Here is a 27,266-nt window from a genome sequence, read left to right as displayed (position 1 = left end):
GGGCGACCGGACTGCACCCAGGTCAAGTGCCCGAGCTCCTCCGAGCCTCAAGCCTCTTCATCTTTAAAACGAGGCTGTCACCCCGAGCTTTGCCTCACGGGACAGCTGCGCCAATCAAGAGGGCTGTTTGGCGCACGTGAGAGCAATTTTCCGACAGCAAACTAACAGACGTAGGGGACTGTGGCGTGGGTGCACGGAGATGATGGGTGACTTCGAGGGAGTCCTTTGCCCTGCCCACCGAGAAGATCCCTTCAGCTCTGGGGCGCCCACCGCTGGTGTCCTCTCTCTACCCCAGGACCCCGGGGAAAGCAGCTACAGAATCGGCCACGACTCAGAGACGCTGAGTTGACCAAGGACTTCCACGGGATCCAATGTCAACCCCCAGGAAAGCTGGAGAAGGCCAGAGAAACTGGATACTGTAATTCACGGCGGGGCAAGGTGCCTCTCAATCCCGTGTGAAGGCAGCTCTGAGGGCCTTTTATCTTTGGGCGGCGAAGCATAGCTAATGCAGCTCACTATCAAAGCCAAGTCCAAGGTGCTTATCCCAGATCTTTCCTTCCTCCACTGTCCTGCTCTTTGACTAGGTAGGCGTTGTTCAAATATTCCCTGTAGCCAAAAAGGACGACCTGAGAGCATAGGTAGGTAGGTCTATGCCGGAGAATTCAACCAGCCACCACCTCACCTCCTGTTCCTCCAGTCAACACAGTAAAACCATAATCCTCTCTGTCTGGTGTCCAGATTATATGTTCAACTACTCTAAGTCCTTTCCTGCCCGGGACTCATTTGGTCTTTACAAAGCCTCGTGCGCAACACAGGACGGGCGCTGCTGGGTACCGAAGCTGATCAGGAACGCTGAGGAAAACGGAACGTCCGAAAGCTTCCTCCGTCAGAAGCTGGACAAGCGCTGGGCCATGGAACCCCCGCCACCGTGTCCTTTGGCAAGCCCGTTGTCTCTCCATCAGCAGCAAACATTAAAGCCATTTGCTAGAGGCAGAGTTCTCGCCACAGGCAGCCTCCAACAGACCCAACCAAAACAAAATTAAAGGTCAGAGGTGTTATCAGCCAAGACTCCTCCGATTCAATGGTGAGGTGATGCTCCTACCTTTGGCCTCAAGCTGCAGAAGAGATAAGAGATAAGAGCCTCGCTTCTCCACTAACCGTAGAGGCCAATAGGGGATGGTGTGAAATCAAGTAGCAAAGCAACAGCCGGTCCCACACACCCCCCCGCCCCCCCCCAGAGTTATGGGGCCGCCTTCCCTCCTGGCCCCCAGGCGTGCCTTCCCACAGACCTCCCTCGCTCCAGTCTTGACCAATGTGGACCATTCTTTTTAGAACTTTTGGAATAGGAATGTTTAGAAGAGCTACTATGTATGGGGGAGGGGGAGGGATAAGGCCATTTTGGCCCCTTGAAGGTTTCCTTCCTAAGACTTCCCTTAAACACCTCCTAACCTGGTGCACACCCACACAGACACCCCCGAAAAATCGTGACTTCTCAGTCCTCTCCATGGCAGGTCCTTCTACAGCCGTGTTTGTGGACTGAAGGTAATGGGGTGGGATGGAAAAAACCTAGTAAGAAGGAACATACCCTGAGGTCACCCAGCCGGCCCAGCACTCCTACTCCTCTCCCTTAGCTCTGCCTGGTAGTTAAAAGCGAGCATTAATTACTCAATTACTCCCGTACCCCTCAGAGGGAGCCAGTGAGGCCCCGAGGGGTTAGGTGACTTATCCAAGACCACAGCACAGCCCGTCTGGGATGGGACCGAGGCCTTGCTGGCCTGAGCTCTCTGCCAGCTCACCCAGAGCCCCGTGGAAGGTCTCTTCTTGCTGCTGCATGATGTCAGACTCAGTTACACACAAAAGGAAACCAGAGCTGCTGGCCTTGGCTACCACCCGTCTCTCCAAAGGGCCATGTTCCAAATATCTCTCTCATCCCTCCTTGAGGCATCCCAGCCACATCTCCCATCACTGCTCCCTCCTACCTGCAATTTCTTCACACCCTTTCCTCCAGGCTTAAGGCCCAAGAAGGAGGCTGCTCAGAAGCTAAGCCCATTGCCCTGGCTCTCTGTCTTCTCAACTCGGCAGCCCAGGGAGAGTAGCACTGGATCAGGGGACAGCCAAGGGCTCCGCCTCCTCCCGGGCAGGGAATCTGATGGAGACGGAACAGGAAAGCCAACTCCCCTCCTGGCCAGGCTGTTCCATTAGGACCCCCTCGGTCACCTGTTCAGTAAAGAGAGACAGTGCTAGCCATAACACCAGGAGCTGTGATGGGCTGAATAATGGCTCCCCAAAAGCTCTCTAAGGCCTAATCCCTGGAACCGTGAACATTACCTTACAGTAAAAATAAAAGAAAAAAAGGGGGAAAAAAGATCTTGCAGATGTGATAAAGGATCCTGAGACGGCTGATCCTGGGAAGGCTCTCCTGAATGATCTGGAGAGGCCCTAAGAGCCATCACTAGTGACTTTGCAGGAAAGAGGCAGAGGGAGCTTTGACACCACCAGCAAGGCAATGTGACCTTCCATTCCCAGGTCCAGGTGATGCGGCCACAAGCCAACCGAAGCCGGCAGCCAAAGACGTGGGTGAGGCAAGGAACGGATTCTCCCCTGGAACTTCCAAAGGAAGCCCCGCCCTGCCGACACCTCGATTTCAGCCCAGTGACACTGACTCAGGGCTTCATGCCTCCAGAACTAGGAGAAAATACATTTCTGCTGTTTCAAGCCAGCCAGACTGTGGTCATTTGTTATAGCGGCAGCAGAAACTAATACGGCAGCTAACACCTAATCATCACCCGCTGCGTGCCAGGCACTAAGCCTGACATACACTAAGCATGTCACTTACATTAACTCCCAGTGCAAGGGCTCTGGAGGTGAGGTTAAGCAGACCCCCTGAGGGTTTGAATCCCAGCCTTACTACTTAGTGTTGTGACTCTGAGCAAGTTACATAAGGTGACTAAGCCTCTGTTTCCAAATGCGTAAGATGAGCATACGTGTTACATTTCTCGCTGTGTTGCTAGGAGGATACAATGGTTAGGAAAGGCCAAGTGCCTATTAGAGTATATCCTAAGTACTCCATAAATGCTCACTACCATGAGATCTCAGGGGTTGAGCTGGCCAAAATTAGACCATCATCCTGATCTGTTGGGACATGGACAAGACCTCCTGGACCCAGCCCGGGAAAAAAAGGCACCCCCTTTAAAGCAGGCGTGAACAGCAAACATGACAGTCTGAGAAGTTCAGTTAATTCTTCTCTTAACTGAGCTACTTAGGTCCTTAATGCTGGCCTAGATGCCGGGGCCTATGCTAATTCTGCAGCCCTGCCCAGCAGACTCCCCAGCCTCTACCTCCCCTTGCTTAAGCAGAGCGCAGCCACCCACCAGAATAAGGACACAATCTGCAGCATCCACACCTGACACAGCCCTGCAAAGCCATCCCATTTTCCCTGTAACTCTGGCATCGGGAACTGGAGCTCCATTGCTTGGAAGTCAACCCGAGTCAAAAACGTCAATGTATTTCCTGACTTCCCAAGGTCCACTTTCCTGACTGTCTGTCCCAGTGGGCTGGGTGGAAAGATAAAACCAGGGGTGTGCTTTGATTACAAGGTCACAGTCAAGTTAGTAAAGAATAGAGTAAGGAAGGTTGACCCAAAGGCTGGGGAAGGGTTACCTAGACTTGCCACCTGAAAAAAGCGGGGAGAAAAATGTTTTTTTCATTAACTTGGCCCTTCCCCATAAAGTTTGTCCAACTCTCCCATTCAGGTGATGTCATTCAAAGGAGCAGCGCCCCCACAGGATCGCAGGCCCTGTGCCCCCACCGAAGAATTCTGCACGCGAGAAATTAACCGAAGGAGAAGGGCCTGGCCGCCCGGCCTTGGTTTCCTCCTAGGCAGGGTTCCAGCCCCACGGTCTTGGTTGGCCAGCTTAGGAAGACTCCTGCTGCCACTGCCTGGTGCAGGCGGCCAGGCCTCTTCCCAGCGGGCTGCAGGGACTGCCACCTGCGCTCTCTCCGCCCTTCCCCACCCCGCCCTCCAAGGGTTATTAGGATAAGGGAAGACAGCTCCCCTCCTTACTCTCAGGCACCCACAGATTTCCGCGCTGCCGTCACCACTGACGAGAACCCAGGTCCCCAGGAGGAATCGCTTCTCCTCATTCCATCCTCCCTATCAATGAACACGCAGCAACACCCACGCTCCCGCTCCTCCTACTCCGGAGGGAGACCGAACCCGAGAGCGACATCCGGAGCTGGAAGCCGCTGCGGTGAGAGCGCCGGCCCCTCCGCCCCGAGGTCCCCTGCCCCTTCCCAGCCGGCGGAGAAGATCCTAAACCAGCCCTGCGGTCCGGATCCGGAGGGTGCCCGAATCCTCGCTGGGGCCCCGCCTCCCCGGGGGCCGGGCGCCGGAGACCTCGGGGAGCCGGCGAGACACCCGCATAGCCCCACCACGGGGGCCGCCCGCCGGGCACCGTACCTGGGAGCCGACCCCGGTGCCCTCGCCGGGAGGGACGCCTCACCTTCGGCACCCCCGGCAGGCGCCCCCGCCCAACCAGCGCTCCCCGCCGCGCCTGCCCCGGCACCCGCGCCGGGAGGGGCCGAGTCCCGGGCCGCCCGCGCGCCGGTCCTGCCCCAGCAGGTGGTGGGCAGCGGGGAGCGCGCCGTCCGTCCGGCGGGCGCCGGGAGGCGAGCCGGAGCGAAGCCGAGGGCCGGCCGCGTGGGGCGCGAGGGGCGCGAGCCCCGCCACTTACGCGCGGGCTCTGGGGAAGCCCATGGAGAGCAGCACGTCCAGCGCCGATCCATGCTTGATGGTGCCGGGGCGCTGCTGGCGGCTCCTCCGCGGGGTGACTTTGCTGTACAGCTCCTCTCTCGCAGCCATGCCGAGCGGGCCGGGGTGGCCGTACTGAGCCATGGCTCAGCGGCCAGCCATCGCCGGGGAAAGCGCCCGAGCCCGAGCGTCCGGGAGGGAGCAGGGAAGGGGGCTCGGGGACCCGGCGCCGGGCGGGAGGCGGCGACGGAGGCGGCGCTCGGAGCTTCCCCAGAGTCGAGACTGACGCTTCCTGGTGAGGCCACCGGAGCCAGGGCGGCCCGCGGGCTGCTTGGGCCGGACCCGCCGTCAGCCGCTCGGCCCCCCGGGTGCCCCCAGCGCGGCGCCGGCAGCGGCCCTCTCTCCTCCGCCCCCTTCCTTCTCTGCTCCTAGCGGTCCGGGAATTTGCAATGAGTAATTTTTGAATGGATCAAAAAGGAAAAGGAGCCTTGTGGGCCGGCCCTGCCTTGCCAGTACCCGGGCCCCGCCCCTCTCTTAAAGCGACAGCGCCGCCCGAGCCTGCTCCGGGCCGGGCACGGGCGGTAGCGTCCGGGAGCTGCTGCGCGGAGGACTCCAGCGCACGAGGGCTGCGGGTGTGCGTGGGTTCCGGGGAGTCGCTCCCCGCGCCTCACCCTTCTCCGCGGCTCGCCCATTGAGTCAGCTGGGCCTCCAGGCGCCAGATCAACCCGTGTCAAGTTTAATGTGGTTCGTGTGGTTCTAGATGGGTTAATAATGGAAATTGGGCGAATTGATGGATGACAGTAATGAACCATAAAGCCAAGCCCTGTAGGCCCAGATAAAAGCCTTTGCTTCTGGAAGACCCTGCAAAATCCGGAGGATAGTTGTGGCCGGTGGAGACCAAGCTCCTGCCCGCTGGCCAGACCAAAAACCTACCGTGCTCTCCAGGACTTCTCGAGATAATGACTTCAGGACAAAGATTGGGAGCTCTGGCTCTCAGACTTGGGAGAGGAGAGGGGTGGAGGGAGAGGGCAGGGTGGAAAAAAGGAGAGAAAGGGGAAGGTGGAAGGAGGAAGGAGGAGGACAGGGAAAGTGGGAAGTGGAGGGAGGGTGGGGAGAGAAGGAACAGAGAAAGAACGCTTTCTAATTATAAAGGTGTTCAAAATGCAGTGGGTTGGTTTTCATTCGGGAATGAGCAACTTGTCAATGAAAGAATTCAACGGAAGACTAGATCATCCTTGCTCAGCGGGGATGCATAAGTGAATTCACATCATAGGTTGGATAAAACTACTCCCACCTCAAAGAAGGAGGGAGTCTTAACCACACTCACACCCACCCCACACTGCACACGTGAACTTGGCTTGGGGTTATTAATGCTCTTTCATTTGGAGACAAAGTTACTGTCTTCAGTCAAGGACAATGGCCCCACTTGGCTTAATGGAAGAGAGAAAGAGTAAACCCTGGCTGCTCTTTTTCAGGTAATAATAATAATAATAATAAGACCTAGCATGTATTGGACTCTCGTGTCCATCATTGTGCTAAGCATAGTAAATGAATTGACTCATTGAGTGTTTATGACCCTTATGGGGTGTATACAATTATTATCCCAGTTCGCAGTTGACAAAACTCAGCTCAGAAAGGTTGAGGAAGATCATAGAGCTGGTAAGTGTATGATGAAAGCTTTTATTGACTGTGGTGCCTGGATACGTTGCTTCTACCTCTCCAGCCCCACACCCTTATCCATGTGCATCATAGTAACCTAGCCTCACACACATGGGGTTCTCCAAAAGTGTCAACTCCTTTCCCTGCTTGGAGGGTGGGGGAGGGATGGTGACCAGAGCCCATGAACAGTTTTTTGATGCTGCTTTCTAAGGCATCTGAAGGTTTTACCAGGGGAAATGACACAGCTGAATTCTGTTACAGGGCTAGAATTGCTTTTCTAAAGAAAGTCCAGTGGTGGTAGAAGTGGGGAGATAAGGACTACTAGGGTTTAGCAACAATGTGCATAATTCTGCCTTCTGCTTGTGTAAGGGAGGAGGGAAAGTTCATGCTTCCTGGGTGAGAGCTTCTGCCAGAGCGGAGGAAACTTCCTGGAGCCTTTTGCAGAGTGCTTTTCCAGAGCAGCGAACAAAAAGACAGGACTGGGCTAAGAAAACCATACCTAGTAGACTAACCTCCGGGGGTGCGTTCCGTAAAGGATGCTGGACCTGACCCAATATTCTGAATTTCTTCCAAATGCCTGGGCTGAGAATCAAAGGATCTGGAGGCTAGTTGGGAGGTAGTAGTTGGGAGTAGTCTGTGGAAGTATTTTGTGGAAGCACGAAACAAATAATAACTCGAATTTATCAAGAACTTACTATATGCTGGTGCTGTTCTTAGTTTCCTACATATGTAACTCATTTACTCCCTTAAGACATTAAAGTGGATCCTGCCATATTATCAGTGGTCCCTTGACGAGTGAAGATATTGATGCAGACAGAGATCAAGTATCTTGTTCAAGGTCACAGAGCTAGTAAATGGCAGAGCCAGGATTTGAGCGCTTAAAATTTGTCCTAACAACCACTTACTGCCATGGTTATGATGATGAAGAGATGTCGACCATTAAAATAACCTGGTTACCTTCTGGACTCGTCCTAAGCCCCTTGACACAAAATTGGTGGATTTCTGTTTCTCCAGAAAAATTGAATTAATGGGTCTCTCTCCCTGCCTTCGGGCAGACTGTGAGAGGAAATGATGGATATAAAAATAGTTTTAGGTAGCCTGGAAAAATCACTATGGAAAACCAGACTCCTTGGATGGGAGCTGTTTGGTCTAGAGTGCTTTGACAGAAATCCCAGGCTGGCTTCCTCAGCCTGCTTCCCTGCTTAAATTTAGGACTGCTGCCGTTTGTCCTGCCCAGGATAGAGCCCTGGCAATCAGGATGCAATGTCCTTCCATGGTGTTAACTTTGAAACGCTAGGGGAAGCTTTATACATGTTCCTGTCGCTATAGTACACAGGAAAGAGGGATGACTCTTCACCAGACAGGGTGTCTGACAGCAGTGGGAAGGAGGAGGGGGGAAGGAGAGTGGTCCCGACCCATCAGCATCAAGCTACTCCCTCAGAAGGGACAGCACATTGTCCTGTCCCTCTGCGCCAAGAGGTCATACCAAAGTCCGCCCTGGACCGTGAACTTGTTTTTGTTCACGTCAGCACTGTTTAATTCCAGTGGTAGCCCTCCTGAAATGGTCACAGGGTTGCCAGGATGGGTCCAGTTCACTGCACTCGTAAGTTCAGAAGCCTGTCTTTGTCTTTTTCTTCTCTTTTTGAGAAAAGGTCAAGTGGCTGCAGAATGTTTCCAGTCCCGAGGGTTGGGATGTTGCTTTGGCAATGGAAGGCAGTTTTTGCCTCACTGGGAATGATTTTAGCCCCTGGACTTCAAGGGGATTCCTCATGGCCGGAAGATTTTGAAACCGTGCGGTAAGGAAAAGAAAGGACAGGCATGGGAGGGCTCCGGCACTGGGAATCGGGATGCCAAGATGTGTCGCCTGTAACTTGGATATGTTCTCTGCCCATTTCTGAACTTAAGCTTCCTCACCTGCCAAATGAGGGTGTTGGCTTTGGCTGGGGCTCCCTTGGACTTTGCCAAGGGACCCTTTATGGGCAGGGGTTGTTGGGGTTATCAACTGGAGGTGGTGTGGGTGAAGCATAGCATCCTTTCTTCCTCTTCTCAGAGCGGGTACACTTTGTCAGCTTTGTATCATGGGCGTTTTATGTAAGGTTTTCTGTGGGAAGATGGTTTAGAGGATCAGAGAACATTTTGAAAACCACTAAACTAGCTAATCTTTAATGCCCAGTCTAGTTCAGAGAGACCGTAACTTAGGAAAAGTGAACGTAAAGAGGAATGGAGTGGAACTGGCAAAAGGGGAGGGGGCTGCTGGGAAGAGGGTGAGGGGTGGGCTGGGGGGAGAGAAGGTTCCACGCAGGTAACATGTTAGAGAACAGATTCTACCATTAGAAGAAATTATAATTATGTGACTCAACAGAATGCTACAGTGTGAATCAGATTGCAATACAAATGTATCAAATCAGTATATCTTAAATTTACAGGATGTTATAGGTCAATTACACCGCAATAAAAGAAAACATTAAAAACAAAAAAGGCATGTCAGTCCTACCTTGTTCTGAGGCACAATTCTAACAGATCTAAGGACCTCAAGATTCGGGACTATTTCACAGTATTATATTTGTCCTTAAGACTTACTATAGGCACACGGAAAGTCTATGGTTAGGGTTAGGGCTAGGGTAAAGCCTACCCTAACATGGTAAAGCCATGTGACACAGGAGGAAAACTAAAGCAGAAACACAGTTTGGAGCATCACTCCAAACCAACACAAAGCTTGTATTTTTCCTCACACATTGGAAAAATTAAGATCCCTCCCTCCGTTACAAAAGGAAGATAGAGAGGGGGAGAGATTTATTTATTTATTTATTTATGCATGCATGCATGCCCATCTTTGAACAAAAATCCCAGCCTGTCATTCTGGAATCCTAGTAGGAGACACTCCATTGTCCCTGTTTTCTCTTTGTAAAGACCTTATCCCAAATATCATTGCCCCAGGGTTTGTGTTTCCAACTTGCACTTAACAATAGAAGCGTTGTGAAATAGGTACAAGCTAAAAGAAAAAAAATAAAAAGGGTTTTCCCTGCCTCACACCACTTCCTTTTTGTAAAAGCAGCAAAAGGGGAAATTTTATTTCTAAGAAATAGAATAAAACTTAATAGCTAGGTATGAAGCAAACCAACCAACCAACAAACCTTCCCTTGGACTTAAAAGAATGGGAGGGGCATCTGGCTGGCTCCTTCCGTAGAGCACGCTTGATCCCAAGGTTGTACGTTCCAACTCCAAGTTGGGTGTAAAGATCACTTAAAAATAAAATCTTATGAAAATAAATAAAAGAGTGGAAACCAAGATAATTGGAAAAATAATTTTCACCATTTAAAAATTCAGTGGGGTGCCTGGGTGGCTTAGTCAGTTAAGTGCCAACTCTTGATGTCAGCTCAGGTCTTGATCTCAGTGTCGTGAGTTCGAGATCTGCATGAGACTGCACACTGGGTGTGGAGCCTACTTAAGAAAATTTAAAAATAAATAAATAAATAATAAAATTAAATAAATAAATAAAAATTCAGTGATCTTAGGGTTATATGATACAATTTTTCAATATTTTTAAAAATATAAGTTTATTTTAAAATTCTACAAAAGACATTTTAATGAATCTTTGTGGGATTGTGTACATTGCTTTTTTTTTTCTGTACATTGCTTTAGATATATTTTTCCAATTCATGCATAACACACTGGAAAAAAAAACAATGGGCTTCAGATGGAGTCAGATTTGCTAAACCCCATGAAGAATTTTTTAATTTTTATATTTTAATTTAATTAACATGTAATGTATTATTAGTTTCAGAGGTAGAGATCATTGATTCATCATCTTATATAACACCCAGTATTCATTACATCATGTGCCCTCCTTAATGCCCAACATCCAGTTACCCCATCCCCCCACCTCCCTCTGCTCCAACAATCCTGTTTGTTTCTTGTGATCAAGAGTCACTTTTGGTTTGTTTCCCTCTCTGATTTCATCTTCTTTTATTTTTTCCTCTCTTCCCCCATGATCCTCTGTTTTGTTTCTTAAATTCCACATATGAGTGAGATCACATGATAATTTTGTTTCCCTGATTGACTTATTTCACTTAGCATACCACCCTCTAGTTCCAGCCACACCATTGCAAATGGAAGGAGTTCTTTTTTTTTTGATAGCTGAGTAGTATTCCTTTGTATATATATATGCCACATCTTCTTTGTCCATTCATCTGTCAATGGACATCTGGGCTCTTTCCATAGCTTGACTATTGTGAACATTGCTGCTATAAATATTGGAGTGCAGGTGCCCCTTCGGATCACTACATTTGTATCTTTGGGATACAAGTGTGTGATTGCTCAGTCATAGGGTAGCTCTATTTTCAACTTTTTGAAGAACCTCCATACTGTTTTCCAGAGTGGCTGCACCAGCTTGCATTCCCATCAACAGTGTAGGAGGGTTCCCCTTTCTCCGCATCCTCGCCAACATCTGTCATTTCCTGACTGGTTAATTTTAGCCATTCTGACCAGTGTGAGGTGGTATCTCACTGTGGTTTTGATTTGTATTTCCCTGATGGCAAGTGATGTTGAGCAATTTTTCATGTGTCTGTTGGCCATTTGGATATCTTCTTTGAAGAAATGACCGTTCACTCTTCTGTTCATTTCTTGATTGGATTATTTGTTCTTTGGGTGTTGAGTTTGATAAGTTCTTTATAGATTTTGGATACTAGCCCTTTATCTGATATGTCATTTGCAGATATCTTCTTCCATTTTGTCCGTTGTCTTTTGGATTTGTTGACTGGTTCCTTTGTTGTGCAGAAGCTTTTTATCTTGATGAAGTCCCAATAGTTCATTTTTGCCTTTGTTTCCCTTGCCTTTGGAGATGCAGCTATCAAGAAGTTGCCTCGGCCAAGTCACAGAGGTTGCTGCCTGTGTTCTGCTCTAGGATTTTGATGGATTCAAGACTCCCATTTAGGTCTTTTATCCATTTTGAGTTTTTATTTGTGTATGATAAGAGGATGGACCAGTTTCATTCTTCTGCATGTGGCTGTCCAATTTTCCCAACACCATTTATTGAAGAGACTTTTTCCCATTAAAATTTTTTTCCTGCTTTGTCGAAGATTAGACAACCATGGAGTTGAGGGTCTATTTCTGGGCTCTCTATTCTGTTCCATTCATCTATGTGTCTGTTTTTGTGCCAGTTCCATACCGTCTTGGTGAATACAGCTTTGTAATAGAGGTTAAAGTCCAGGATTATGATACCACCAGCTTTTGTTTTCTTTTTCAACATTCCTTTGGCTATTTGGGGTCTTTTCTGGTTCTATACACAAGTTAGGATTATTTGTTCCAACTCTGTGAAAGAAGTTGATGGTATTTTGATAGGGACTGCATTGAATATATGGGTTGCTATAGGTAGCATGACCTTTTAACAATATTTGTTCTTCCAATCCATGAGCATGGAACATTTTTCCATGTCTTTGTGTCGTCTTCAATTTCTTTAATGAGTATTCTATAGTATTCTGAGTACATGTCCTTTGTCTCTTTGGTCAGGTTTATTCCTACATAGCTTATGGTTTTGGGTACAATTATAAATGGAATAGACTCCTTCATTTCTCTTTCTTCCGTCTCATTGTTAGTGTATAGAAATGCAACTGATTTCTATGCATTGATTTTATGTCCTTCCACTTTGCTGAATTCCTGTATGAATTCTAACAATTTTGGGGTGGAGTCTTTTGGGGTTTCCACATAGAGTATCATGTCATCTGTGAAGAGCGAGAGTTTGACTTCTTTGCCGATTTGAATGCCTTTTATTTCTTTGTATTGTCTGATTGCTGAAGCCAGGACTTCTAGTACTATGTTGAACAACAGTGGTGATAGTGGACATCTCTGCTGTGTTCCTGACCTTAAGGGAAAACCTCTCAGTTTTTCCCCATTGAGAATATTTATTGTGGGCTTTCATCTATGGCTTTTATGATATTGAGGTATGCTCCCTCTATCCCTACACTGTGAAGAGTTTTAATCAAGAAGGGATGCTGTACTTTGTCAAATGCATTTTCTGCATCATTTGAGAGAGTCACATGGTTCTTGTCCTTTCTTTTATTAATGTAGTGTGTCATATTGACTAGTTTGTGGCTGTTCAACCACCCTTGCAGCCCAGGAGTAAATCCAACTTGGTTGTGGCGAATAATCCTTTTACTGTACTGTTGGATCCTATTGGCTAGTATCTTGGTGAGAATTTTTGCATCCATGTTCATCAGGGATATTGGTAATTCTTTTTGGTGGGGTCTCTTTTTTTTTTTTTTTGAAGATTTTATTTATTTATGTATTTGACAGAGAGAGAGAGGGAGATTGAGAGAGAGTACAAGCAGGGAGAGCAGCAGGCAGAGGGAGAGGGAGAAGCAGGCTCCCTTCTGAGCAAGGAGCCTGAAATGGGGCTCAACCCCAGGACCCTGGGATCATGATCTGAGCCAAAGGCAGATGCTTAACCAACTGAGCCACCCAGGCGCCCCCTGATGGGCTCTTTGGTTTTGGGATCAAGGTAATGCTGGTCTCATAGAAAGAGTTAAGAAGCTTTCTTTCCATTTCTATTTTTTGGAACAGTTTCAGAAGAAGAATTAATTCTTCTTTAAATGTTTGGTAGAATTCCCCTGGGAAGCCGTCTGACCCTGGACTCTTGTTTGTTGGGAGATTTTTGATGCCTGCTTCAATTTCCTTGCTGGTTATGGGTCTGTTCAGGTTTGCTATTTCTTCCTGGTTAAGTTTTGGTAGTTTATACATCTCTAGCAATGCATCCATTTCTTCAAGATTGCCTAATTTGTTCACACATAGTTGCTCATAATATGTTTTTATAATTGTATTTCTTCAGTGTTGGTTGTGATCTCTCCTCTTTCATTCATGATTTTATTTGGGTCCTTTTCCTTGTCTTTTTAATAAGTCTGTCCAGTGGCTTATCAATCTTATTAATTCTTTCAAAGAACCAGCTCCTAGTTTCATTGATCTGTACTGTTCTTTTGATTTCTATTTCATTGATTTCTGCTCTTAATCTTAATTCATTCTCTTCCTCTGCTGGGTTTAGGTTTTATTTGCTGTTCTTTCTCCAGCTACTTTAGGTGTAAATTTAGGCCCACCAAGATTTAATACCTAACCTAATAGCAATTTCAGCCTCTCTCAGGAGTGGAATTTTAAACTAATCAGTCCAGAATAAGCTGATCAACACTAGTAAGGTAATCTACTTAAGACCCCTGCCTTCCCCCTAAGGGAAGGTGACCTTGCCTTGAATGATCCTTTTTTTTCTTTTTCTAGTTACCCCTCTGGTCCCATCCTAGTTCTGTCTAGAAAAATCTGTCCATTTTGCACAGCTCCTGGGTGTCCCTCTTTCCTTGCTAGATGGGATACTGCCTGACTCATAAATTGTTGAATAAAGCTGATTTGACCTTCACATTTACCCAGTTGAATTTTGCCTTTTAATAATGCAATATAAACATAAATAACTTATGACCTATATAAACAGGGAAAATTTTGCTTATTATCAAGCCATAGGTAGACCAACACTCTGGCTGATGACAAGTCTTGCATCTCCATTCCGAGAATGAAAATATTAAAACTGCCTCCCTCACCCTCTGCCTGCCCTATCCTCTCCCCAAACCACCCTAGAAGGTATTTACCCACACCTTCTGACAAGCCCCAATCTAGGGTAGGTTTGGAAAAGTAAGCAAGGCAATTTGCTTCCGTTTCTTCATCTTTAAAATGGAAACAAACATTTACCTCATAGGGTTTTCGTGATAATTAAGTGGATCAAGAATATGAAAGTAGCAAGCAAGGTGCCACATGGTGGAGGCCACTTGTTGAGGGCTTAATGAAACTGTTTTTTTTCCCTGTGCACTCCTCCCCTTCCCATTCTCACAACATGTAGTTTCTTTGTTTAATTAGATCTTAGGACTGCAGAACTAGATCTCTCATGACATGTAGTTTCTTCGTTTAGTTAGATCTCAGGACTGCCGAACCAGATAATCATGATCCACGGTCTGCATGGATCAATTTGAGCTATTTAGCTACTTTCTGTTTTTAGTTCATTTTTATTTTTATATTTTTTTCAATCCTATTTATTAAAGAGAGTTAGAAAGAGACTCTACCTGATGGCCAAGGAGTAGGTACTGGGCAGAAAGGTGGGGTGGGCTCAGGCACCGGAGATTCAAAGGCACAGGAGACCCATTCCTGGCAGTGGCTGAAGAGATTCCCAAGGGTGAGCTTTCAGGCACTGGGGCAACCAGCTGGTTCTGCAGGGGGTGCAGGGTAAACTGGGCTGGCGCCATCAGAGCACTTGTCATCATAGTGCTCTCAGGATAGCTTGCCAATAGGTACCAGGTTATCATCTCTGTCTGTGATGCTCTGGAGTCAGGCCCAATGGTCTTGTTCTTGCTGCTGCTATAGCTCCATCTCGTCCATGCAGGGCCAATCCAGATCAAACCACAGGGCTCAGTCACATGGGGGAAGAGTGAGGGAAACAAGATGGGCATGGCTCCTAAACTGGGGTAGAGGGTCAGGTGAATCCAGCTTTCGGATGTGTTTAGTTTGGGTTTTTATTGGGTTATGGTACAAATTGGGGATGGGGTGCAGTAGAAAATAGGAGGCAAGTAGCTCTTAAGTCTTGGCTCCTCCACTTACTAGCTGTTTGACCTTGGCCAAGTCACTGAACCCCTCTGAGCCTCAGTTTCCTTATCACACCAGGAGGCAGCAGCTGGCTATCAGATCATTTTTAATAATACAATAATCATGCACAAACCCTTGACCTAGAGCTAAAGTTAGGACCTTGACAATAACCTACATCTTATCAGTTGACCACTCTCTCCTCCAGTGAGCCCATCCCCTGCCTCCCCATGCCCCAGGAGCTTTATCCTGTGTTCTGTAGTCATCATTTCCTTGTTTTCCTTTTCATTTAACTTTACTTAATTTATAAGTACTCTTGAAAAGGATGCCTAAACATTTTTAGATGTTTTTAATATCACAAAAATGTATAATGCTGTTTGAAATCTTTCGGGGTTTCCTCTCTTGTGTTCAGTAGTATATGGCAAATGTAGAGCCATACTGGTGAATGTTGGGTCGTTCATTGATTTGATTACTGTATACTGTATATGTTCATTGATTTGATACTGTATTACTGTTCATTCATGTTTGGATGGTTTGTAAGTTTTTGCTTTTATGACTCTTGCCACTAGGAACACTGTTTACATGCCTCCAGCTGTATGCGTATAAGAATTACTCTCAGGTATATCCTTAGAAGAAGTCATCTTCAACTTAGAAGGTAGTGTGAAATGTTCTCCAAAGTTGTTATGAGACAGGGAAATTGAATGACTCCATAAAAATCTGTGTTTTGTTCCTTTTCTTATTCCTATTCTTGCTAGGACCTGTACTCCCCCGCCCCACTATACACAAGCATCATAATGCAAATAGTGTTGTCTTTCTTGTAAGAGACAAGGAGTGAATGATTTCTTTAGAATAGATAACATCTAAGGAAGGACCAGGTGAGAATGACAAGCGAAGCCATCATATGCATATTCCAGACCACCAGTGCTAGACATCTCCATACCAAGATTCTCTGGCTCTGAGGAATAACACCTGGGCCTCCATCTTTGTTCTAACCAGTTCCTGGATGCCTGTGAGGACACATACCCCAGACTGCCATCCTCACTAAAAATCCCAGATCCTGAACATAGACAGGACTTCCTGCTTTCCTTTCTGAGTCTCCTGGACACTCTTTGTGTACCTGCAGTCTCTCTATACCTTCAGTAAAGTCTGCTTTTGCCTCCTGCTGGCTCATGTTTGATTTCTATCCTGCGCACAGCCAGAGACCCTCTTGGCTAGTCTTGTGGGATGCCCTTTAGGTCCTTGGACTGGCCTGCCAGCATTGATTATGCCAATTTATATTCCCGCCAGCAGCACCTAAGACATTTCTTTGCACTGCCATTGCCTGTAGTTAGGTAATTATTCTGTATTCTAGACTATTCTGCAAGCCACTTGAGGATAAGGTAATATCTTTAGAAAGATCAAGAGTATGGGGTCTAGGTCTGACTTCTACTTCCTTCCTCATTAGCCATGTGACCTTGAACAAATTCATTCATTCAACAATTATTCACTAAACATCTACTATGTGCTGAAGACATGGAAATAAACAAGATAAAGTCCCTGTTCCCAAGGAGTCTACATGCCAGTAGGGAGAAGCAGATAATAAAGGAGTTCATAGAAATTTCATACGATGAGATGCCCTGTGAAGACAGGAAAGCCATGATGTGCTAAAGAGTGACTGAGTGGGGAGCTACATTAGTGCAAGTAGGTAGGGGGGATCACCTGTGTGGAGGGGACCTCAGAGCTCAGATCTGAATGACAGGAAGTAGGCAGCCCAATGAAGATGCGGATGGATGGAGTTGGAGAAAGAGGGCACAGCAAATGCAGAGGCTCTCAGGTGAGAATGCTCCAAGGTGAGGATGTGGAGAAAGGGGAACCCTCTTAACACTCTTGGTGGGAAGGCAAGCTGGTGCAGCCACTGTGGAAAACAGTATGGCGGTTCCTCAGAAACTTAAAAATAGAACTTACCCTACAACCCAGCGCTACTAGGGATTTACCCAAAGGACACAAACATGGTGATTTGAAGGGGAAACTGCACCCCAATGTTTACAGCAGCAATGTCCACAATAGCTAAACTGTGGAAAGAGCCCAGATCGACAGATAAATGGATAAAAAAGATGTGGTATCTGTATGCAATGGAATATTACTCAGCCATCAGAAAGAATGACATCTTGCCATTTACGATGGTGTGGATGGAACTAGAGGGTATTACGCTAAGCGAAATAAATCAGAGAAAGACAAATACCATATGATCTCATTCATATTTGGCATTTAAGAAACAAAACAGATGAACACAGGGAAAGGGAAGGAAACATAAAAAGATGAAAACAGGGAGGCAAACCGTAAGACACTCTTAACTCTGGGAAATAACCTGAGGGTTTCTAGAGGGGAGGGGGGTGGAGGGATGGGGTAACTGGGTGATGGGCATTAAGGAAGGCACATGCTGTACTGAGCACTGGGTATTGTATGCAACTGATGAATCACTGAACTCCATCTCTGAGACTACTAATACACTACATGTTAACAAATTGAATTTAAATAAAAAGATGTAAAAAAAAAAAAAAGGAACACAAGGAAGGGTGTGGCAGTGGAAGCTTGAGGCAGGTGATAGGTGTGTCAGAGCCAGTTTGAGTAGCCGTCAGAGCCCACTGTCTAATCCCTGGGAATGCCTGGAGCCAGTGGTGAAACCATTAGCAGCCGGAAATCAGCCACAGTGGGAGTGTTCACAACACTACCCAGCAAGGGCATCATCAGGGCTGCTCCCCACCAGCCCTGCGCAAGAATAGTTACTGAACAGATGTAGTTAAAAAGTGAGAGGGAGTTACTTAACCTCTCAGAACCTAATCTCGAGGGGTTGCTGTGCGAATTAAATGAGCGTAAATGCATAAATGCATAAAGCCCAGGGCACATGCCGAGTGCTCAGTGATTAAAGAGACTTGCCTGCTTCTGCCAGTTTTCAAGCTCCTTCCCCAGCCTTGCTGCCCTCCAACACTCTGTTCATGATGATCCTTGGAGGAAAAAGAACAAACATGTTGAGTGGTTGTTTTAGGCCCAGACTTTCACATATCATTATTCCATACCATCGGCAACACTGTCAGGCAGATATCTGCATGGGCAGGTCACTTATCAATCTCTTCAAGGTCAGAGAGTTTATGTTACTTGCCCAAGGTCACACAGCTGCTAAGTGTTGGAACTGGCATGAAAAACTAAGACATCTGAATCTGACTATTACAATGAGCCTTAAATTAATTAAATTAATTTCAATTAAAATATTTTAATAGGCAATTCATTTCAGTGGATAATGTATTTCAGTGAACCACATGACTGCTGGCAGTAGGAGGTGGGGCCCCGTGGTTGGTGATTAGGTCAGGAGGCTGCAGCCCCCAGGAATGGGATTAGTGTCCTTATACAAGAAGCCCCAGAGAGCTCCCTCTCCCCTCCCACCCTGTGAGGACATAGTGAGAAGTCTACAGCCCCAAGGAGGGCCCTCACCTGACCAGGCTGGCACCATGGTCTCAGACTTTCAGCCTCTGGAACTGTGAGAAAGAAACTTCTGTTTTTTTATTAGCCACCCAGTCTGTGGTATTTTGTTATAGCAGCTAAAGAGACTAAGACACAAGGGCAAATCAAAGTTGAGTCTCAAAATACTGCTCATTCTTCAAGGCTCAGCTAAAGTCCTGAAATTTCTGGGGCATTTTCCCAAGCCCCAGCTACTAAGAACTCTCAGAGTACTTTTTAAACCCTAAGATCTCATGGATAATTTGCAATATGCTGCCTCCCCCCCCTTTACTTCTTCATTCTTTCTTTTAAATGTAAATGCTTTACAATATATATGTATGTGTATATATGTATATATGTGTATATATATGTATATATACATATATATACGTGTGTATATGTATGTATATATACATACATATATACATACATATATATACATGTGTATATGTATATACATATATGTGTGTGTATATGTATGTATATATACATACACATGTATAAGCGATACAGTAAGGTATTTTTATCATAAAGTTAATGTGAAAAAAAAAGGAAGGAAAAACAATCACTTCAAATAGAAGTGATCCATGGTAACATTTGAACACATTTTCTTCTGTTGTTTTTAGTAAAATTGATAATCAGTAGTCTAGCCCAGTTAAATCAACTCTACATGATTTGAGAGTAGGGATTACAAACTATTACTGTATCACATTTTACCTTTCATGAGAACCCCTTAACTGCTTGTCACTGAGGAGACAATGCTCAATGGATTATGAGCTTCCAGCTGGCTGGGACAAGGGCACATGACTGACGAGTGTGGTGATGTAGGTTTGCTTGAATTTTTGTGCCCCGTGTGGGTAGTGTGAAAAGCCCAGAAGAGAAGATGACACAGTCAGCCCTGTCATCTTCAGAACTACAGCCGTCCTCTTCACACCAGTGTGATTCTCTAGAATGGCGACCCACAGTGTTGTCTAATATCCCAGAGGGATGCTGGATCCACTTCTGGCGTGGGTGGCCAGACCATCTCTTGAAAAATAAAAGCAAAATTAATAAAGGAAGCAACAGATCACCCTCTTTCTCTCTCCTCGCCCTCCTTCTTACAAAGGCCTGGGAAAAAGTGATGCTTAGTCAATGTAGGAATCTGTTGTTGTTTTCTGTGATGGTTTAGAATAAGAGAAATCTATTCTTTCTCAGTCCTGGAGGCCAGAGCCCTAAATCAGGGCCACTGGGCTGGACACAAGCTGTGGACCAGGCTGTGCTCCCTCTGGAGCTTCTTCGTGGGGGAGGAATTCCCTTCCTACCTCCCAGCTTCTGGAGGCTGTCAGGCGTCCTTGGCTTGTGGCCACATCACTCCATTCTTCAAGGCAGCACCTGCAAATCTCTCTCTGCTCTGTCTTCCCATCACCTTCTCCTCAGAGTGTGTCTGTCTGAAATCTCCTTTTGCCTCTTTCTTATGAGAACACTTTTGATTGCACTTAGGGCCCACCCAGATAATCCAGGATAATTTTTCTATCTCAAAACCTTTACATCATTACATCTGCAAAAGCCCTGTTTTCCTTATAAAACACCTGCACTGCCCAGCATTTGGAACCATGTCTGTGGACGGACATTCTCTAGCCTACTGTACTAGAATTCCTTACAGCAGTTAATCTGGAGGCTGGATGGACTTCACGGCTCAGAAGAAGCTTCTTCACGCTCATGATTTGGGTTAAGTGGTGGAGATAGATCATGGAGAGGGGCAGGAAATGAGTAAGTAACAAATATTTTCCCAATCCTTCTAGAAGAAGTGCCTTTCTTCATGTATCCAGTTTTCCTCTGTCTGGAACCCTTCCTTCCCTTGACCTCCTCTAAGGGGCCTTGCCCAACCTCACCCCTCTTCCTTGCCCATACTACATGGATGAAATCTATGACCTGCTAGTCCTCTCTGCCCCCTTTATAACTGCGTAAAGCACAGTGAAAGGCATTCCTTTACTTAATGTTCCCCTCCAGAGAAGAATGGAAGCTCCATAAATCTCCCTGCCCAGAGCTGTGTCCTCAGTAGGTGCCTAATGTCTGCTGATCACACTTGAGTTGCATTCCAGTTGAGAGGACAGGGATCCTCAGCACACGTGTGATTGCATTTCCTTGCTTCTCTGATTTTGAAACTGAGGCCAAGAAGGCCAACCTTCTTCCATGCCATAGCCTTAGCCTAGCCACCCTGACTCAGAGCCCTGATCAAAAACCTCCTATCTCTGCCTCCGTTTCCTTGGTGATTAGACAGATCTTCATCCGAGTTCACGTCTCTACTGCTGAGAGTGTGGTGACTGGCCCGGAAGTCAGCATCCTTAAAGCCGTCTTTGTTGAAAGGTCTACAGGGCTTGCACCGGAAGTAGCGCCCCTGTGACGGGAAGCTGGTGGAGGCCTTGGAAGGGAAAAGGACCCTCTTTGAATGGGCTGGCCTGAACCAAAAAGAGAGTGATAATTCATCTCCAATGTTCAGTGGGAAGAGCGGTTTGGGAAAAGAGTCTCTAAACGACGATATCTCTGTTCTTTCAGGCCCTGACTTCACCTTCCTCATTATCCTCCCACCGGGCCAAGTGTGGGTGCTCCCGGGGGCAAATGTCTAGCGTGAGCAGGCATGGAGCCCCCAGGCCCCTACTAGAAGTTTCCTTACAGCCTGTTCTCTGCTCCTTAGTGGGAAGCTCCTATAAATGGAAGCCAGGAGAAGAAAAGAAATACAAGTCCAAACCAGCTCCTTAGTTAGAGACTTTAACTAAAGAGTTGAGGACTGAGTTTTTCTTGAACTTCAATGATCTAGGTGGCTTCTGCCTGCCCCACATGTTGCACTCTTGTTCCTATTTAGTGTTTACATAGCTCTATACAATTTTCAGACACTTTAAGGCATCATACCTTGTTTAATTATCATTCTGCTAAGAAAACAAAACAATACGAAGAAGTTACTCTCAATACACCTTTTTTTAGGGATAAGAAAAAAAAAAAGACTGAGGCTCAGAAAAATGAAGGGACATACCCATGATAATACAGTGATGCGGGAGAGTATATCAGTATTTGAACCCGCTTTTTCAGAAGTGAAAGTCATTCTAGTAATGTTCTTCTCTCTTTCTTGGGCTGGGTCCAAAAATGCCTTATGAATTGGTACTCTCACAGGGGTAGGGCAAGTTCCTTAAAGCAGTGTAGACAAATCTCTCCAGTGAGGCCAAGTGAAGCCTTGAATCACCCCTCAGCTTCTGAAAGGTGTCCAAATGGAGATTCTCTTAGGAGGGAGGGTTAACCGTCCCCTGGAGTCATGCTGTATTGCTGTTAGCTCTCCTAATGTCTCAGTAACCCCAGGCATAGTTAGCAGAGGCCTGGAAATTTATTGATTTAAAACTGCAATTCAGGGGGCACCTGGGTGGCTTAGTCTAGCTACACACATGCCTTTGGCTCCGGTCATGTTTCCAGGACCCGGGATCCAGCCCCGCATTGGGCTCCTTGCTTCTCGGGGAAGCTGCTTGTACACTCTTTCTCTGTCAAAAAAATAAAATCTCAAAAATAGAAAAAAATAAAATTGTAACTCAAAATTGCAGTTGAGAGAGCACCTATTACATAGACGTTGATTGCTAAGTACCATTTCCTACTAAAAAGAATCAGGGCCCCATGGAGAGATGTTGGTTCCAGGTCAGTGCCAGGGAGAGCAGAAGGTTGGTCTGAGATATCTTGGGCCACAGTGTAGGGGATTGCCCTGAGATCAGTGGGATGATGGGGTCAGGATACAGGAGCCAACTTGAGGGAACTTTCACGGCCAAACACAATTAGCTCATCCCTCTTCCCAGCCAAATGATGATACTGGATTACGATAGGCTATAGTAGGAAAAAAAAAAAAAAACCGTCCATGAGTCCATAGTGATGCTTTAAAAGGTAAAGAGAGAGGAAAAAGTGGAGAGAGAACAGGGGAAACTGTTCTTTATGAACAATGCCGACAGATAAATGTTGACAGAATTCATAAGTCCCCATTTCGTAGCCCTCAAACTAATGCCAGATTCAGGTAAGAGTAACAAATAGATATTGAAATCACCGAGTAGGACAGTTGTTAGGGAGTAAGATATTCACACTGTTTCAAAGTATTACCCCACAGATTATTTTTTTCATGTATTTAAACATTTTTCCCCCAAGTTTCTATTTAAATTCCGATTAGTTAACATACAGTACAATATTAGTTTCAGGTGTAGAGTTTAGTAATTCAATTGCTTCCATGCAACACCCAGTGCTCATCACAGAAAGTACCCTTCTTGCCACAGATTATTAATTATAGAGGGAGAAACAGGCCATTACAATGGGGAGATTGGGTAGTTTCCACCCTAATCAAGAGCTCATCATTGGCATTGCTGATTATGGGGTGGCCTGACCTGTGACTCCTGAGATGAGATGCAGTGGGAGGTACCCATCACAGCCAATGCAGTGCCCTTGTTGGGACTGTCACCTGAATGCAATCCCAGAATGTGGGACCTTCTGCAGGACAAGAAGCCGAGGCTCACTAATGGACACAGTGGGACATCAGAATGAGTAGAGGACTATTCTACCCTGGGAAAGCTAGAGAGACATAACAGCCAAACGTAATGCTGGACTTTGATGGGATCCTAGATCCAAAATAAAATCTGCTCTAGCACCTGGGTGGCTCAGTGGGTTACGCCCCTGCCTTCGGCTCAGGTCATGATATCAGGGTCCTGGAATTGAGCCCCACGTCGGGCTCTCTGCTCGGTGGGGAGCCTGCTTCCCCCTCTCTCTCTGCCTGCCTCTCTGCCTACTTGTGATCTCTCTCTGTCAAATAAATAAATAAAATCTTTTTTTAAAAAATCTGCTCTAAAGGACATTTTGGGGACAATTTGGGCAATGTGAATATGGGCTCAGTGTTGGAAGCTGTTATTGTATTAATGTTGATTTTCTTAGGCATGATAATGGTGCTGTGGTTATATAAGAGAATGTTCTTGTCCTTGGGAGATGAAAGCTGAAGTGTTTTTGTTTTGTTTTAAGCAGGTTCCCTGCCCAGCATGGAGACCAACGTGGGGCTTGAACTCATGACACTGAGATCAAGACCTGAGCTGAGATCAAGAGTTGGACACTTGACTGACTGAGCCACTCAGGTGCCCCATTTTTTTCTTTATTTTTTTAAGAGAGAGAGAGAGACAGACAGGCAGAGACAGAGAGAGCACATTGAGGAGGGGCAGAGGGAGAGAGGGAATCCTAAGCAGGCTCCATGCTCAGCATGAAGCCCAATATCGGGCTCGAGCTCATAACCCTGAGATCATGACCTGGGCTGAAATCAAGAATTGGATGCTTAACTGACTGAGCCACCCAGGCATCCCAAGCTGAAGTTTCTAAGGGTCAAATATGACAGGGGAAGCCTACTTTTGAGTGGTTGAGATAAAGGGTGTTATATATGGGAATGCAAGCTGGTGCAGCCACTCTGGAAAACAGTATGGAGGGTCCTCAAAAAGTCGAAAAGAGAGCTACCCTATGACCCAGCAATTGCACTACTGGGTATTTACCCTAAGGATACAAATGTAGTGGTCCAAAGGGGCACCTGCACCTCAATATTTATAGCAGCAATGTCCACAACAGCCAAACTTAGGAAGAGCCCAGATGTCCATAGACAGATGAATGGATAAAGAAGATGTGTTATCTATATATAATGGCATACTATACAGCCAGCAAAAGGGGGAATCTTGGCATTTGCAATAACATGGATGGAGTTAGAGGGTATGATGTTAAGGGAAAATAAGTTAATCAGAGAAAGACAATTTTCACATGATCTCACTGATATGTAGAATTTAAGAAACAAAACAGGATCATAGAGGAAGAGAGGAAAAAAATGAAACAAGATGAAACCAGAGAGGGAGACAAACCATAAGAGATTCTTATTCTTAGGAATCCAAGTGAGGGTTGCTGGAGGGGAGGGGGGGTGAGGGGATGGGGTAACTGGGTGATGGACATTGGGGAGGATATGTGATGTAATTAGCACTGGGTGTTATAGAAGACTGCTGAATCACAGACCTATACCCCTGAAACAAATAATACATCATATGTTAATTAAATGAATTTAAATTTTAAAAATCCTTAAAAAAAGTGGTATATGTATATATATATATGTATTAATATGGATAGTGTGAAGTAAGATGAGTATGGGAAAATGTGTCCATTGGTGCATCTAGGTAAAGGGACATGGATATTTTCTATATCACTTTTTCAACTTTCCTGTGAGTTTGAAACTTCAAATTAAAAAAAATAAGAAATTACCGTTAAGCCTTGCAGATAACCTCGGGTCCTCTCCAGTAGGAGCGATGCATTTGCAGGAAAGATGGCAAACTCAAGCAGGAGGTGGTCTTTGGTCTTGGAGCCGAGCTAACAGAACCAGAAATGAAGGTATCAGGCCAGGTCTTCCTAGCCTAAGCAGCAAGAGCCCAAAAACACAGAGCTATTCCTGCTGCCTGGCTTCTCGTTCATGGACTTTCCCTCTTCTACACCACGACCCAGGCTGCTCATAAATCCACAGATCTAGCCAGCAATCACGAGTTAAGAGCATCCACCTGGTTGGCCTTCGAAACCTAACTAAAGTGCTTTTTCTTCAGGATGCTCACAGTCAAAGCAAGTATTTCTGTAAATAAGGGCTCTTGAGACCATCTCCAGGGAAGTGCTATTCCCTGAAATAGGGTCGTCTCACTCCCGCGTTGGCCTTATTACACACCACCAACTTCTCCTCATTAAAGCTAGTGGTTTTGAACTTTTCTCTAGAGGAAAGAATGTTCTAGATATTTGTCATTCTATTTCTGGTCCCCTCTATTTTCAGGAATGTCACCATCCCTCACCTCCTGTGACTAATACATGCTGTCTGTCCCCCAGAGCCAATCCACTTCCTCATTTTGAAAGTAGCTAGTGGTGAAGTCGCCAACAAGTGCTTCTCTGAGCATTTCTGGCTAAAGTTCTGGGAAGCTGAGTGATACTCGATGGGATCGCTGAATAGCCACTCTGTTACGTGGTATTAGCGTTGTGGCTTGCTTATCTGTTGGTCTGTTTCGAAAAATAATCTCTCATTCACTTGTTCAGGATGAGTAACAATCCATGGTGGATGAATAACAACTTGTTGATTTCACTTCCTGTGGCTGTCTTCTGCCTAGAGGTCTGACTGGTAGAGAAGCATTCCAGAAATGATCTGAGCAAACACAGCAGAGTCAGCAAAGTGGGTAGCTTCCTAAGATGTACTGCTACGCTGGGGCAGCGTTCTTTCACGTGTTTGCACGCCTACCCATTTACTTGCAATATCAATCTTGTTTTTTTATTTTATAGTCATATCTCCTATATGGACTAGTAAATCACGAAGAACAAGGGATAAGGGAAGGAGACTAAGTTTACTTACTACCAATTGCACACCAGGTTGTTTACCTGAGTTAGTTAATGTAACCCTTATAACATCCCTGTAAATAAAGTTTTATTTTTTTCATCTTACAGGTGAGAAGAGTAAATTCAGAGAGTTAAAGGACTTACCCAGGGTGGTTAGAAGGACCAGAAGGTGAAATACAAGCTCTCTCTACTGTCTCCAGTAACTCATGGTCAACACTAGTATTTGCTTGACAGGTGATAGCCAGCAGGTTTTAAATCGCTAATCTCCTTTCACCCCCAGACACACATCTGGGCCATTTTCTCCTCATGACCAATCAGCGTCTGCTCCTAGTGAAATAATCTTTGGTGAAATATGTATGGAAGAATAAGGACACGCATTTTCTAGCCAGGCATTAATGAGGCCCATACTACTGCGTATCTCTATTATTCTGAAAAATACACTTGAATAACTCCATTATTGTATCCATCAATGAAATCACCGATTTCAGTAATTCTCAATCCTCCTGAAGTCGACAAATACTAGGATGTCACCAATTTTCTTAAGAGATGTTTTAGAAGTTACACATTCATTCTGAAAACAAGAACAGCAAACGCCTCTGTCCTAAAAACAACCGTATGGCACTTCCAGGAGACCGCACGGGATTGAAAAGTGTGACCCTTGCCATCAAATACCTGAACTCTTCTACTTGGAGTAACTCTGTTACTACTGCTTCTGCTCTGCAAGTCCCCTAAACTCTGTAAACTTCAGTTTTGCATGGCTAATAGAGATAAAAGTGTACTAGCTTCGTAAGTCTCTTGTGATTATTAAAAAAGCCAGCATAGGGAATAGCTTACAGACTTAGATACAACTAAGTGATGTCAAATAGCAGTGGTGATGAGGTGAAGAATATTAAACAGGTGAGTGGGAAAGAGAGCAAGGTAGAAGAGGACCCTTGGACAGGGCATACAGGGAAGGCTGGTGTTGCAGAGGCGATGCTGACGCTCAGGGATGAATGTCCAGCAGGAGATGGACACGCCAGAGGAAGGCTGTGGTGCCCAGCTTCAGTGCCCAGCTTCAGTGTGGAAGCCCTGAGCTCAAGTTCCCATTCTGCTACTTCTTACCTTCTTCATGGTAGACACATCCAGATCTCACACTCCTGCTCTGCAAAAAGAAATGAACATGAAGTAGGTGCTTGGGTGGCTCCATTGGTTGGGCGACTGCCTTCAGCTCAGGTCGGGACCAGGGTCCTGGGATCGAGTCCCACATCGGGCTCCCTGCTCAGCAGGTAGCCTGCTTCTCCCTGCTCCTGTCCTCTCTCACTATCTCTGTCTCGCTGTCTCCAATAAATAAATTATATCTTAAAGAAAACTATTACTTTCATTTATCCACTCACTTTCTTACATTTCTTTATTTCCTCATTCAATG

The 27,266-nt window shown here is 46.0% G+C and overlaps 1 long non-coding RNA gene across 1 annotated transcript; it reads left to right on the top strand.

The window, feature by feature from the left end:
* Positions 1-7,950: 7,950 nt before the first annotated feature.
* Positions 7,951-26,782, top strand: LOC308337989. Its single transcript, XR_013966354.1, has 3 exons — positions 7,951-8,012; positions 23,501-23,607; positions 25,970-26,782. It is a non-coding gene; the product is annotated as an uncharacterized lncRNA (long non-coding RNA).
* Positions 26,783-27,266: the final 484 nt, after the last annotated feature.

The sequence above is a fragment of the Martes martes genome (genome assembly GCF_963455335.1).
Source record: "Martes martes genome assembly, contig: scaffold_248, whole genome shotgun sequence".
NCBI lineage: Eukaryota > Metazoa > Chordata > Mammalia > Carnivora > Mustelidae > Martes > Martes martes.
Note: the sequence above shows the minus strand (reverse complement) of the source record. Positions and strands in the feature narration are given on the sequence as shown.